The sequence below is a fragment of the Ursus arctos genome, unplaced genomic scaffold (genome assembly GCF_023065955.2).
Source record: "Ursus arctos isolate Adak ecotype North America unplaced genomic scaffold, UrsArc2.0 scaffold_24, whole genome shotgun sequence".
Lineage (NCBI taxonomy): Eukaryota > Metazoa > Chordata > Mammalia > Carnivora > Ursidae > Ursus > Ursus arctos.
In genome coordinates, this window is record NW_026622919.1 from 20,482,524 (window position 1) to 20,496,490 (window position 13,967).

General features: G+C 43.2%; 1 long non-coding RNA gene across 2 annotated transcripts in view; it reads right to left on the reverse strand.

Moving 5' to 3' along the window:
- Window positions 1-13,967, reverse strand: part of LOC125283410 (uncharacterized) — a 140,081-nt gene that overhangs the window by 22,743 nt on the left and 103,371 nt on the right. The window lies entirely within an intron of this gene.

A 13,967-nucleotide genomic window follows, 5' to 3' on the forward strand; every position in this document is an offset into this window, starting at 1 on the left:
TGTCCCAGAAGAGAAGGGAAGAGCACCATCCACACTAGGAAGAATTTGTAGGCTGAGGCAACCAGCATCCATGACACAACCCCATGCTTGGTATCAATGCAAGCAAGCCTGGAATGTACTGTTTCAACACTGTAATCAAATGTCTTTATAGGAAATGAATCCTTTGGCTGGTTGGCTAGCTGGAAATATCTGGTGTGTTCACAAATGATTCACAAGCTTCATGGGAACAACCCACGCACCCAGTTCAAATGCGAACAACCAACCCCATTTGGCAACATTGGAAAGGTTTATGTAGTCAAATGATCATTTCAGGTTGAGCATTATATTTGGAGGGTTTTCTCAGATGATGCTTTTAAGCCACAGGCCACCACTTACATGCACATAAGAAAATATGTAACATACCGATGTTTCTAAATGTTCCAGTTAAGGTACCACCAGTAGCAGAGTTTCTGAACATGCTTTTTTGCTGTTCCTACCCTTTCCCTTTTCTCTCCCCTCCCTCTCTCTCTCCTCCCTCTCTGTCTGGAACAACGTAAGAATCAAGGTGGACATATTGGTGGTACCTGAAGAAAACACCTGAAATTAAAGTTTATCTTACTATGTCCTAGAAAGAAAGCAGGTTTGTGGCTCCCTTCTTTGTCTCTTTCTACAAAGAAAAAAAATTAAAAGGACTTCTTCTAAGCCAGGGGTAAAACTCTCTGCTTTATAGCTCATTGTGGCCTAATGGGCCCAGCAAGTTCTTGAGAGTTACCCTGGAGGGGACAGTACTTACTACTTGATATCTGTGGCTCTTGGAGAAGCAACACAACTCCACTAAACCAGAAGACCTAGAGAGACCACATTTTGGACAGAATTTCTCCAAATCCATATAGTTGGTTATAGAGAATGGCCTATTCCCAATTTGTAAGGATAGAAAGATCTTCTCTTTCATAAGTATTTTCAGCTCATTTGCCACTGGCCCATCAGAAAAACATAACTGTGCCCTCCTCCATCGCTGCCACTCTCTGAGAGACCTCCTCCCCCACCTCCCAGCATAGCTTTTGTGGGTGCAGAGAGAAGTCTCACAGTGGAAGGCAAATAAAAATCACAGCCCATTTAAGAGAACTCTGCAACTTGAGGGAGAAAAGGAGACTGAGGTGAAAATTCTGTACAAGTTGTGCCTACCAAGGCATTAGAAAAAGCCAGAAGATAACATTGGCCACTCTGAGCCAAGAAGCATAATCACATGCTGATTTAGAAGATTTGTGAAGCCAGACCAGCTGGGTCTGATTCTCAGCCCTGACACCTACTGTGAGATCTTGGGCAAGTTACTGAACCTCTGTATCTCTACTTCCTCTTCTTTAAAATGGGGCTATTGATAGCATCTGCTTCATAGGGTTGAGATGATCACGTTAATGAATGCATGCAAAGCTCTTAGGCATGCCTGGCACCCAGTATCATTGAGTATGATTTCATTGTTGCTCTGAGACACTTACATTCGCCTGCCAAACAGTCACACTCAAGCTAATGAAATGTTTCACTGGAGCTGACAACGACATCGTCAAGCAAAGTCAACCCAATAACTCAATGAAAGCACCAGATCAAGGATGGAACCTTTCTTTTTTTATTTTACTATTTATTTTTTAAGTAAAAATTATATCTATTTAAGATGTTTTGATATACATACACATAGGGAAATGACTACCACATGTAGGCCCAACTCTTCTATTTTCTGGAATGTTACGGAACTCAGTTGGAAAGGACCTCCCCATAATATATAAACCTTCATACTCTTTGGCAGCCAACAAGAAGAAGATTGCCCACTAGGAGGAGGGAAAACAGTGTGAAACCAGCCCTATAAACAGGATCATTTTGGGGGAGATTGGACATGTCAGGGTAGCCCAGGTTGTACTGGTTGGTGGCCCTTCTCTGAGAACAGATTCTGCTGCCCTTGTCTCTCCTGTACCTGATGTTCCCTGGAGTCAGGTTATGGGCTCAACAGAGAAAGCAGCAGGAAGCCTCCAAAAAAACCTGTCCCAGTTAACACAGAACAATCAAGATGCAATCAAAGTGCTGAGATCCATGCAGAATCCACAGTGCCTCCTGTGGTCAACATGTAGAAAGAGTAACGCTGCTTCTAGTCAGCTAAAAATCAGTTGAAGGTTCCGCCTCAGACACGGTGCCCAGTGCTTTACCTGAGTTTTCTTGCTCAATCCTCACAACAACCTTACGATGCTATTATCAGTCCCACTTCACTAATAAGTGAACCAAGGCTTACAGAAGTTAACTAACTTGCTCAGCATCACACAGTTAGTAAAGGGTCAGGTTAAAATTTGAACAAATTCGTGTCTTCCATACTCTCAATGCCCTGGTTCTAATCACTCAAAGTTGACCATATATCTGTAGCCCAATCAAAGGCCCAAACAGTTAAGGAAATGTGCTTGTCATGGAGTTCCGAAGAAGGTGAGCCCAAAAAGCAACTCGACGGTGTTTATACCCAGCCCAATCCAGGAAGGAGCGAGGCTGCATGCGATCACATGAGCGCAGGGAGAGTCGGGGCAGTTCCTCAGGCCACGTTCCTTAAGACCCCACATCTCTCTTCTGGTTCCATTTTTACCAAACAACTTCCATATCACAGTCTGGTCTCTCTAATACTCAGATACAACACAGATGGGAATTTCATGGTTGCAGAATGGATCATCTCTCAATGTTAAATTAATAAGTTTGCATTCTGGCTCGTTCATCCGGCACCTATGAATTAGGCTCCTGTGAGTTGGCTCCTGAGAATCCCTTTCATTCTGGTGCACTAATAAAATGGCGCTTTGAACTCACCAGCCTAAGAAGAGACTCAGACCAGTGACGGCACAAGGGAGCATCACCCTGCGAAGCCCTTTCTCAGAGACCAGACAGCCCAACTAGATGGCACTTCCATCTCCTCTCATTCCCAATACAGGAGTTAGGTGGTCAAGTTCATGTGAAGTTTACTGTTTGAGGACTGGCATGGAACGGCACAGCACCATACTAGACGTAAAACCAAGAGGTTTTGATTTGGAGAAGCATCAGGAAAGCGTAGATCGCATTTCCAACTCTGTTCATAGTCATGGCGAGCACAAGGTCGCAACAAGGGCAGCCAGCCAGCCGTGTTTCCAACAGATGACCTGTAGCTTCAACATCGGTCATGGACTGCCGAAGCTGCAGGCGACTTTCTGGCTGTGACCATAAGACTAATAGGATATAGAGTGACAGGATAGGATGTTAAAAATCACCCCCCCCCCGAATCTCTTTTGATACAGGCTACAAATTATGGGGGGGGGCACTCAGAAGTGAAATAAAATGTACTAGGTTTAGATAGTAAAAGTAGAAGATGCTATTTTTGGCAAATTCAGGGGAGGTCCTGGACAACACAGACAAAATAAGAAGGAAGAAGGAAGAAAATAGGTATGCTCTTGTGGCCGCGAGTGAGATAAGACAAGAGGGCATTTGCAGCTCTCCGAACAGAACAGAATGTTTGGTGGGAACGGACTGCAGGCTCCATGTCCAGCACCACAGCTATAGCCCCACCTCTTCACATGACTGATACGACGCCTGCACAGTAAACAGCAATTAGTGATAACCACACCTGTGGTTCGGGTAGCTCTCTCTGAGAGGAAGGTCCACAGAGCAGTTCAGGAGCTGTGGCCAGAGGAGATCACATGGGAGACAGTCTCGGGTTGTAACTGAAAAACAAATATTCACATCCACCCCAATGATGATACCCACGTATGCCCTAGCTCTTCAAGAAAAGCCCCGGTTTACACTTTTCAATAAAAATCATTTAGGAAATGTTTAAATGTGGTTTAAATTCCTTAATTTTGTGAGATATATAATATACGGTAACTTGCAAATTAAATCTGCCCGTAATTTGGATAGAGTTTATGAAATAGGTACTACAGACATCTTTGCTATTATGCTAACAATTAAAATCCATATGATACATGTGAAAATATATGTTTTATAAATGACATGGACAATATCCTAGTCACCTCAATTTATTCTTCAGCAAAAATCCATCACTAGAGTTCTCTCTCTCCCTCACTCTCTCTCTCTCTCTCTCACACACACACACACACACTTGCTGTATCAATCTGCTATTGCCACTGTAACAAATTAGCACAAACTGAGTGGCTCAAAACAACACAAATTCACCATCTTATTTCAGAAGTCTGACACAGGTCCCACTGAGCTAAAACAAGGTGTTGGCAGAACTGGGCTCCTTCCTGGAGGTCCTGGAGGAGAAGCTTTTCTTGCCTCTTCCAGCCTCCCACATTCCTTGGCTTGGGTTCCCCTTCCACCTTCAAAGCCAGCAACCTCATCACTCTGACTCTGCCTTCACCACATTCCTTTCCCGATGTGGACTTTCTTCTACCTCCTCTTCCATTTCTAAAGACACAGCCCCACCTGAATCATTCAAGATAATCTCTGCCTTTTAAGGCCAGCTTATTAGCAACCTTAACTCTGCAACATTAACTCCCCATTGCCACGTACCATAACATATTCACAGGGTTCTAGATATTAGGAGACAGACACGCTGGGGGGAGGGTGGTATTCTGCCTGTCACACTCTCCTACAAACCAAAAGAAAACCAGCAAAAGAGAGGTCTCATGTATTATCTCCATAAAACACCAAGACCCAAACTGGAGCTTGGTGCATATGGTAACAAAGTCATGAGTATTTAAATCTACCAACCAATCAAATTTCCATGTTGTATGTCAAGCCTCAGGGAACACAAGTGATGTAAAGATAGTGTATACTTAGGCTTATACCTTAACTAATAGTTTGAAGATGTAAACATACTCCATAACCTTCTGGGGTCACCTTTTTATAGCAACAATAACAACAATTAACATTTACTGAGTACTTCCAATGTGCCAAACAGTGTTCAGTGTTCTCTATGTGCATTTCCTACACACCCACTCATCTTTGAGGAGCCTTGGGCAAGAGACAGTCATAACTTACCAGAGTCTCATGGGCAGTTAGTGTCAGAGCCAGTATTCAAATCCAGGACTGTGTGACTTCAGACCCTCCACTTTCAACCAACATGCAAAACTGTCTCTTCTTTTTTTAACCAACATACATTTTGTAAGAATTTATTCCCTAATTGACTGTTATAATTTCAGTATTAAAGAAAAAGGACAACTAGCTGGAATGATCCTGTCCCTCCAGCCAATCTGGCCACTCTCCTGACCGCTCCTCTCACTCTGGGAGAGAGTGGAGAGAACAAAGGGGAGAGAAAGAGTCATGGTCCATGGGAGAAATGAGAGAGACAGAGATGGAAAGAAAGAATGGGAGTGAGATCTAACAAAAGGTGTTTGGGAATGGCTTTCGCTTGCTCAAAGGAAACAGGACAAATTCAAGCCTTCCTAGAGAAGAACTGTAAGACTGGTTCACTGTGCTTTATGCTACCTTAAACCCCAGTTATTATAACACAGTATAAGATACAGAATGCTCTGGTAACCTCCTCGGAGTGGAAAAAGGGTCCATCCTAAAATAGAAATAATTTTAAACAGATCACATAGTAGGAGTAAGAATAAAATATAACAAAGGAATTGAGATATAATTAAGTGAAAAGTGAGAATTTAAAAGACACTAAGGATACTGAAATAGTGTATAAGTTTAGAGCAATCTATAAAAAATATATATAACTTCCCAGCAAACTGTCTGAAGCCAGAACACAGAACGATATAGGCTTATTTTACCTGACCAGAATAGACTATTCTAACTCAGGCAGACACACACACACACACACACACACACACACACACACACACATTTTAATAAGCACCACTGAGCACTTTTTACGTGCAGTGCATGAATTATCTAATTTAATCCCCACAATAAGCCCTATCCATCAAAGTGAGTATTAAGCTCCGTTCGCATTTGTGGAAATTGAGGCAGTAGATGGCAGAATCAAAATCTGAACTTGAAGCTGGTAACTAGAACATTCATCAGCATAAATGTAGACGAACCTTCACGTGGACTGTATCTATAAAATGTTAACTCTTACAATTAATGTTTATGTCTGAGTTCATCTGGGGACAGAAGTATGCCTGTTAGGCGAGGCTTTTTTATTGAGCCCTTGTGACCTCCTGACAACTTCATTGGTCTCCTCTCTCTTGAGACCTGTGGGATTGGGGCTGCAGGGCAGACTAGGAGTGTTTACAATCGTGACTATCCTCTACCCTCAACTGCACACTGAAGCTTACAGATTACACAGCTCATGTGAGTACATTATATGCCGATTACACAGCTCATGTATGTATACCATATGCAGATTACATACTTGGTATGTGTACATAGCATGCAGATTACATAGTTCATGTATGGACATTACATACAGATTATACAGCTCATTTATGTACATTATCTCATTCACTCCCCACAACAGCCCTATTCATTACAGGGAAGATAGTTCGTCCCATTTTAATGATAAGAAAATTGAGACCAAAAGATTAAGATGACCCAGTGTGTTGATAGCAGAGCGGGGTCTTTAGCCCTCAGGCCAAAGTCCCTTCCACGAATCCACACTGTAACAAAGATATGGAAAAGGTACAGCACCATCAGGGTGATTTTTGTTTAAGATTTTATTTATTTATTTATTTATTTATTTAATTTATTTATCAGAGAGAGAAAGAGACAGAGAGAGCACAAGCAGGAGGAGTGGCAGGCAGAGGGAGAAGCAGGCTCCCCTCTGAGGAAGGAGCCCGATGTGGGACTCGATTCCAGGACCCTGGGATTATGACCTGAGCTGAAGGCAGCCACTTAACTGACTGAGCCACCCAGGCTTCCCTATCAGGATGATTATTAAAAGGGGTAGGGAATTCTTTGAAACTAGAAGCATAGAAAATGCAATCATTCCTGGGGCGCCTGGGTGGCTCAGTCGGTTAAGCGCCTGCCTTCAGCTCAGGCTATGGTCCTAGGGTCCTGGGATCGAGCCCTGCTCATCAGGGAGTCTGATTCTCCCTCTCCCTCTGCCCCTTTCCCTTGCTTGTGCTGTTTCTCTCACTCTCTCTGTCTCTCAAGTAAATAAATAAAATCTTAAAAAAAAAAAAAGAAAAGAAAAAGCAATCATTCCTAATCAAAAGAAAGGAGAGAATGGGGAAAGAATAAATCCAATTTTCCCAAACCAAAAGCCAAGCCATGAATAGTAATAAGCAAGAAAATAGGTAAGAAGAAGATCACCCACAAATATTAAGAGGAACAACCTAGAAATAAATCTGCAAAGACACTATAAACACACATGAAGTCACGGTAAATACATGGATGAAATTTGAACTTAACCCAGTGGTTAAGTAGAGAACGGGCCCCCGGGCCCCTGTGCCACTGCCACTGGACAACCTCAGGCAAATCTATGTCCTTTTACTGTGCAAATTCTTTTATCTGTAACAGAGAGTCCATCATAGTGGTTACTTGTCCATAAAACAGGTTAATAGCCTTGAACAAAAGAACACTTGAGCCAGCTCTAGGATGAGTCTACTTCCCGTCTACAAGCAGACTGATTAGAACACATATCAAACACGTACAGCCTAAGACAGCGTACTCAACACTGTGCTCATGACATTAGCCTGTAGAAAAGGTCAACGCAGCACATGCGTGTTGTGGACGTCACAGGATCAAAACCAAACTGAATTTTATGACGTCTTCTTTGTCATGGCGGAAGACCAACACGGTGCTACTCCTCAAATACCCTGTGTGTTTCACCAAATCATTCTGTTAGAAAACAATAATGAGCAAACCACTATCGTCTCTCTTCTGGATGGATGCGGAGCCTCCCAGCGGACCCCCACACAGTTACTCTCGCTCTCATGCATCTCCCACAAGGCAGCCGGGGTTATCTTTTTAAAACACAAATGTGATCATGGCACGACACTCCCCCACTTAAAATCTTTCTGTAGGAAACTCTTATGTTTAAGATCAAAATACTCAGGGTTGGGAAAGCCCGGAACATCCCCACACAGGATAGCCCGTGTGTATCCAACTTCATCTCATCCCCATTCCCCTTGCTCTCTCCGCTCCAATCACTTAGAGTAGGCATTCAATAAATAATTGTTGAAGGAATGGATGAAGGAATGAATAAAAAGGTGAACAATACATTACGGGTTGTTTTGTTTTTTTAATAGGAAGCCCTGTTTTGGTAAACCAAACAAATAAATGGTTGGATTTCAGGCACCCACAACTGTCAAGTGGACAGAATCCTAGAGCACGAGGACCTTCCCACAGCCTTCCATACACCGACCATGTCCCAACACGCACTACACTGGACTAGAGGTAAAAGCCACCAAGACAGCCTTCAGCAAACTGCATGACATGACGGCTCGGCAAACCAACATCACAGTTACTCAAGACATCTCCTTAAGTGGCAAAAGGAAGGAACGCCCACGAGCACCGAAGCTAATGTGCAGGTTAATTCAAGGATTATCAGTGACAGCAACCTTTGTATAGGGATTTATCTGTTACCTATCATGTTCACCACATTAAGATGATAAAAAGGAGAAAAAAATGAAATCGTTTCAGTCTTGCACCAGCACTCCCCACCCACTGGTGGGATCTGTTTGTCTTCTGCAGCCTTAAATGAACAAAATCACTTCAACAGACCTGGAGGCATGCCAAAGGCAGGGCAGAAGGGCTTGGGGAACCTTCCAAAGCCAGGCTTAGCCCGGATTGTCCTGGCACTCCTTTCAAAGAAGCTATCTGGGGGCGCCTGGGTGGCTCAGTCGTTAAGCGTCTGCCTTCAGCTCAGGGCGTGATCCCGGAGTTCTGGGATCGAGCCCCACATCAGGCTCCTCCGCTGGGAGCCTGCCTCTTGCTCTCCCACTCCCCCTGCCTGTATTCCCTCTCTCGCTGGCTGTCTCTCTCTCTGTCGAATGAATAAATAAAATCTTTAAAAAAAAAAAAAAGAAGCTATCTGGCTGGAACATCTCTGACCTTCTCAGAGAGGTTCAGAGGCAGCTGGAAAAGGAAACCGGGAAAAGGGAGGGGATGGGGCTCCTTTTTTAAAAGTGATAGTGACAAATGAGACTGAACTCCCAGTATCACGGGGTAGGCCGACCCATTCTCCCCAAGCTCCACAATGAGGGACTGAATGACAAATCTGTCACTCAAATGAGGATGACTTCATCGCTACCAGGTGAAAAGATCCCAACAACGAGGAAAACGTGGCGTCTCTGTTGGTGATAATGCTGAACTGCCATGTCTCCCTGAGCTCCGGAAGCTCTGAATTCAAGGACTAAATGGGTAAAGGTCAGTAACTGCTCCTATGCGTCCCCAGCAGTTTGCGTCACTGGCAAAAAACAAAACGAAACCTTCATATCCATAGACTGAAGGCTGCTTGAAGACAGGAACTGTGTCTTATCGGTCTAGTCCAGAGCACCTCAAAAGGAAACTCCCAATAAAATTAATAATTAAGTAAATTAAATTGGAGGATTTTAACCCTAATTATGTGTGGCTATGGAGTTTAAAATCGCAATGGAATCAGAGACAAGATGCATAGTTTAAGGGGAGGAGAAAAAAGGAACAGAAACATTTTAAACATAGCTGGCTATTTGTAAGTGAACAAATATATAAATCAACATCCCACAAGTGCAAAAACGTTAGTGAACCCAAAGCATCAGCTTCATGATTTTAAAAAATAGTAATAAAGTAGAGAGGATAAGGAGCTCTACAACAATGTCATGGAATCCTTCTGTTAGTCCTAACTCCGCTACGAACTAGCCAAGGGCCTTTGCTCAAAGTACTTTCCTTCTTTATTTCCCTGTCTATAAAGTGGTGGGTATAAGACAGGTGATAAATACGGTTCATTCTGAAGTCCAGTGTTGTGCCCCTACAGAACATGAAAATCCTACGCATCTTACCAGGAACTGAAGGCCAGTGAGAGAATGAACCTTTAAAGTTTTACACCATTGGATCCTAACTTTTTCTATTTTTATGCTCCTTTGACACTTAATGAAAGCTTAACTTCCTCCCAGAAGAGTGAACATACGAACACACAGAGACAATTTTGCACACTTTCAGAGATGTTTACTAGCTTCCTGAAATCTACCAATTCCAAATGAAAAATCTCAGCTTAGAATGAGGCATTGTCTTGTTTTCACCTGGGAAATTCTCCCCAGGGACACGGAAGCTACAAGAGCTTGAGCACCAAAGGCAAAGCAAGGCCGATGTAAGGAGTTTTGTTACAGCGTGAACAATAAGAACACAACATTCTTCGGGAAGCATTCTTGCCAAAAATGTCAGACATGAATCTAATAAAGCCTATAGATCAAACTACTACCTTACAAGAAATACAGGGGTCGGGGGAACATGTTAAAAACAAAACAAAACACCATGGGGATGCGATCAGCAAAATCCAGAATTTGGGAACTCCTACAGGATTTGTTTTTCCTTTCCAGCCATTCTTTCTGACTCCATTACCTGGGACCTTTTGCTCCCTCTCAACCGCGAGACTCCCTCAAGTATCCACTCCATTAGAGAGCTTGTTTTTTTAACCAGACCCAGCCACCATCATCTTCCTTTTTCTTCTCATCTGTATCTCACGTAGTCTATTCGACACAATCCGTAGAGCAGTAGTGCAACTTCCCAAGACCAAGGTTAATAAACATTTACGGAGGGCCCGCCACAGCCCTCTATAAACTGAAAATAGTGTTGAGGACTTACAGGTGAGCAGGCCAGAGCCTGGGCCTTTCAGCTTCCTTCCCATTCAGTGCTGGGGTAATCAGGCAGTTGGTTGACGTGTAGTAAACGCGGCAGAAGTGTCTTTCGCTTCTTATGCTCTTTTTTTTTTTTTAAGATTTTATTTATTTATTTGACAGAGAGAGAGACAGCCAGTGAGAGAGAGACAAGCAGGGGGAGTGGGAGAGGAAGAAGCAGGCTCCCAGCAGAGAAGCCTGATGTGGGGCTCGATCCCAGAACGCCGGGATCACGTCCGAGCCGAAGGCAGACGCTTAACGACTGAGCCACCCAGGCGCCCCTCGCTTCTTATGTTCTTATATATTCAAATTGTTCAGGAATATGCAAATACAGAGGAAGACCTTAATAAATACTTACGGCCAGATTTTATTGAATTGAAATCTGCTTTCTCATTCCTTATTCTGCACTCTTTCTTCAAATTTCCTAACTCTGCCCATAAGGCCACATGTGCTCTTTGTTTGTGGTCCCTTTGAGGCTCTGTCTACTTCTGCATCCGCATCTCGTTCTTTCCTGCTTTTCAAAATCAGATCAAGAAGAGTTTCCAACACAGTTGTCTCATCACCTACCATTTGAGAAAACTTCCTTCTATGATCTCGAAATTCTTTTGGCTTGTGCGTGTTTTTACTATTTTTCCTTGTACATCCGTCAATACATAACACATATTATTTGGAAGCACCTTAAGTTGACTTGCCTTCCCCTCCTAACCTGGAACACTATACTGAACACTTCTTCACTTAAACCTTCTACCTGTTGGCCCCTTTTTCCTGGAAAAATCAAAATATGAAAAAAATCTAATTTTTATTTGGCCACAGTTTGATAAACTTAGGAACTTACAGAATGTCTGACCTGGCCGCAGAGCAGGCACTGTGTTTTATTTCTATAAATGTCTCATCTTGTTGCGTAGCCCTCCAAATCACAGGATGATGACATAGCAGTTTTGCCGGAAGATCTACTACTCATCTGTTCTGAAATGCCATGCAGAGTCAAAAATCTATTTGGGGATTGTTCTTGCCATACTTCTCTCACTCTAAAGAAAAGGGTGCCTAGGGACTGTCTCAGTGATGGAATGATGGTCTTGAAAAGGCATACACATGCTGTGCTCCCAGTAAATGACAGCCAACGGCTGCCAGGGCTCCCTTCTGATCCCCGATATGCCCACGTGCAATCCCCTTCGTTCACTCGCTGCCCAAGCTCTCCTGCAAAATATCCATCCCCTTTAGTGACGACATCTCAATTTATCAGAAAGATGAACCAAATGCGAAGATTGCAAATCTTTTAGCTGTAAAGTCATGCAAAGAAGAATAATTTAGAAACAGTTTGAACGCCATAGAAATGCAAAAAAAAAATTATGAAACCGGATCATAGGTGAAATGCTCATTGGCCAAAACGGTGAGTAAATGTTGGGCATCTTTTAAGAAGGTGATTGACCCTTTATCCCTTGAGTTCTTTAAAAATTAGTTTAAAAATAAGCTCAGCAATTTGTGGTGGACCTTCCTAGAAGCAGACAGCTGCAAAGAATGACCCGTTCTTGCCCTTCTTTCCAGCTCTGTGATTTCACAAATATACAGGTCATTTTATTCTCATTAAAAATTGTAAAAAGAATGCGATGAAAGTCTAAAAATCCTATAGAAAACATGTAACTAAAGTGAATTCATTTCAGCTTATCATCTAAATTTTTAAAATTTAACTCTTCTAAAATAGAATAAACCGTATGAGCTCATTTTTCTAAAATTATTCTAGTCGTCCCTATGTCTACCAATATGTACAGATAGAGAGTATCTGAAATAATGTTCACTGATTAACCAATGATTGTGTGGTAGAATCTTTTTTCTTATACTTTCATGTATTACTTCAGTATTTTCTCATAACAAGCATGTATCATTTTTACCAACCAACCAACAAAAATCCACCATTTCTTTTAAAATCCAATGGAGCTCTACAGATCGGGAGCTACAAGGAAAATCTTTGCACAATAGTTCTAGAAGAGGTGACTTCACTCCAGTCTTCTCAGATGGAACCACCAATTTTTCCCTACCCTGGTCCTGCTGTATATAATACAAGAAGTATTTTGCTCCAGGTTAACTCCTATAAACCCAAACTCCCACACACTGATGTAAAATGGCGCATGGGCTAATAGGTCACTGCCACTTCAGACATGCCTGCAAAGCGCGGGGAAGTGATCATTCTGATCACCAGTCATTGAGAGGCAGTTTCAGGAGACGGCGCACAGACTGGCCCTTGCACGACCTACAGAAGGCTGTTGTCATTTGTGAGGCTGGAGCCATGTGAACACAATCCAGAGCTGACCCAAACTTTGAGTCAAAATCCATGATCAGGAACCACCCACCCCCATCCGAGCACTGCTTGCCACCACACATCCAGACGAGTCTCTCTGCGTCCCTCATTTGCTCTCTTCTTATCTTGTCTCTCCTTTGTCTCTTTCTCATGTTCGGAAATGTAAGTGACCATAGAACACTTTAAAAGGACACTCCCTCTAAGTGCCCCCAAGCCTTCCTTTGGTCTTGGCTAAATTTTTCCTTCTTGCCCACAGTGAGATGAAGAAATTCCAGAGGACTTTTGCGAGGTTTTGTTGCCAGGGTGGACAAGCACTGCAGGTGTGCTTTAGGTAATTTTATCTGTAATGAGGAATGAGCTTGCCTTTATGGCTGGCTGGTTCACTCCTCGGAGAGGCTTTTTCCTACTATCTGGTTTTACAACTCACACTTCCCAAAGGGGCAGGAGGTGATGACATCAGAGGAGCAGAATTAAAATTCTAACTCTAGAAAGTTCATTACTGAGTTAACACATATTTATGAAATGCCTATAAGAAGCCAGACTCTGGGGCGCCTGGGTGGCTCAGAAAGTGTCTGCTTTCGGCTCAGGTCATGATCCTGGAGTCCCAAGGATCGAGTCCCACATTGGGCTCCCTGCTCAGTAGGGAGTCTCCTTCTCCCTCTGCCCTTCACCCCGCATGTGCTCTCTCTCTCCCTCTCTCTCTCGCTCGCTCAAATAAATAAATAAAATCTTAAAAAAGAAGAAGAAGAAGCCAGACTCTGGTGTTTGAGAGATGGCAGACATAATCCCAGCTTTCAAGACGCCTGCAGTCCCAGAGTGTGACAAATGCAGAGTGATGAGTGAAAGAACAGGGGTGGAGTCAGGTCCAGGGAGGTGGCTGGGCCCAGCTGAGGGGCTCCCAGCTTCCACGGTGGGGTGGGGATACTAAGCTGTCTGCCCCTCTGAAGGGTCTTAGGATCCAGAGGATGTGG